Below are 2,540 nucleotides of genomic sequence, written 5' to 3' on the forward strand. Positions count from 1 at the left end.
CAATCTAACATGTTTTAAGAATATCCATGTAGTATGGGAGAGCTATTTAGCCCCAGGGAAAGAAGCCTGGGACTTCAGTGGTGATGCTGATAATAGAAAAGGAAAAGGTGTGGATATATTGGATGTGGTTTACAGGTGGATCTACCTATTGAATATGTGGGAAAGAAGGCGAGATGAGATTTCTTCTGTTTTCTTTTTCATCTTATGCAAATTAATGGTATACACATGAAATTTTGATGTATGTAGGGAATGCATAGTGACCAAGTACCAGTAAAAGGGTGTCCATCTCCCAAGTAAAACGCTTTGTTGACTATAGTCACTATAATTTTTTTTATCACATATTAATTGTAGTCCTCTATCAAACTGTATTTTTGTGTCCTTAAACCCACTTCACTCTGTCCTCCCCTCCCAGCCCCTGATACTCACTCTTCCCGACTTTTGTTCTCTTTCTATTCTCTACTTCCAAGAGATCAGATATTTTAGCTCCCACATACGAGTGAGCTGACATCCTATTTCCTTTTTGTACCTGGCATATTTCACTGAAGATAATGGCCTCCAGGCCCATCCCAATGGCTCAAATGACATGATTTCAACCTTTTCTTTTTATGGACAAATGCCATCCCACTGTGAATATATGCCATATTTTCTTCCATTGAGAGACATTTATGGAGTCCATTGAATCCACATCTTTGCCATTGTGCTGCAATAAACATTCAAATGGAGATATTTCTTTAATCAATATTTCTGTGATTGATTTCTTTTCCTTTGAGTGGCCAATACAGTAGTGGGATTGCTGGCTTCAATGGTAGTTCAGTTTTTACTTTTTTGAGAAATTTCTATAACTGTCGTCCATAGCAACTATGCTGGTTTACAGTGCAACCAACAGTAGAACATGTGTAAGAGTTCCTTTCTCTGCAACCCTGCCACATTATCTGTTATGTATTGTATTTTAATTAATAGCCATACTGACTGGTCTAGGACGATGTCTCATTACGGTGTTGATTTGCATCTCTCTGATGATTGCTGATACATAGATTGAGTCCTTTTTCATATACCTGTTGGATGTTTTTATATCTTGTTATGAGAAATATCTTTTTATGTTCTTTACCCACTTTTTAATAGGAGTATGTTTGATTTTCCTGTTAAGTTGAGTTCCTTATACGTTCTGAATATTAGGCCCCTGTCAGATGGATAATTTGCAAATATTTTCCCTCATTCAACAGGTTGCATCTTCAATCTGTTGATTGTTTCTTTGGGTGTGCTGAATATTTTTAATTTCATTAAATATTATTTGTTTATTAGTTTTTATTTTGTTTTGTTTTTAACACAGCCTGTGCTTTTGAGGACTTCGTCATGATTTTTTTTTTTTTTTTTTGGCCTAGGTGAATGTGCTGAGGTATTTTCCTGCTGTTTGGCATTTTATTTTTAAGTCCTAAAGTAACTGTGAGCTGATGTTTTGCATACGGTGAGATATTTTTGTATATAGAGAGAGATCATTCTTCTCCCTGTGGCTATCCAGTTTTCCCAGCATCGCTATTGAAAGGGTGTCCTTCCCACAATGTAAGTTGTTGTTAGCTATGTTGAAGATCAGTTGACTGTAAATATGTTTTTTTTTTGTTTTTTTTTTTGCTGGATCCTCTGTTCTGTTCCATTCATCTGTGTGTATATTTTGATACAAATACCACATTGTTTTTTTTACTATAACCTTGTAATGTATCTTGAAGTCAATTAATGTAATGTTTCCAGCATTGTTCTATTTTTTTGTTTTTTGTTTTCTCACAATTTCTTTTCCTATCTGGGCTCTTTTGTGGTTCTATATGCATTTGGGGATTGTTTTTCTTAAGATTATGAAGGATGATCTGGGTATTTTAGTAGCGCTTGTTCTGGCTGTAGATAGTTTGTGACAGGATTGTCATTTTAACAGTGTTGAGTCTTCTGACCCATGAACATGAAATATTTTTCCATTTATTTCTATCCTCTTCAATTTCCTCCCTCAGTGCTACGTAATTTTCCTTATAGAGATCTTTCACCTGCTTATTTATTTTAATTCTTAGTATTGTAGATATTGTAAATGGGATTGCTTCCTGATTTCTTTCTCAGGGATATCATTATGGGTGTATAGAAATACTACTGATTCTTGTACATTGATTTTGTAACCTAAAACTTTATTGAATTTGTTTATCAAATATGAGTGTTTTTTAGTAGAACCTTTAGGTAATTCTAGATATTAGATCATGTCATCAGCAAAGAGAAACAATTGTACTCTAGGCTTGCTAAAACATAGGTTTCATTCACTTTTTGACTGGGCACTGGAGCAAAAACTTTCCTACCTTGGACTTTGTCTGCACTCTGTCTCCAGTGAACTCTCCTGATGCATTTTTTTCCTGGGATATGAATAATCCCTGACCAGGATGCCTCATATTCTCAGAGAAACCCCTACCACTTCTGTACAACATGGTTTAGATTTGGGGGAAGCCAGTGCTTGGGGAAATTGCCTTTACAGGTGACAATGCCTGGTTTGCATTTTGGAGTCAGGTGAA

This window comes from Otolemur garnettii, unplaced genomic scaffold (genome assembly GCF_000181295.1).
Source record: "Otolemur garnettii isolate 467f Iridium unplaced genomic scaffold, OtoGar3 scaffold00069, whole genome shotgun sequence".
Classification (NCBI taxonomy): Eukaryota; Metazoa; Chordata; class Mammalia; order Primates; family Galagidae; genus Otolemur; species Otolemur garnettii.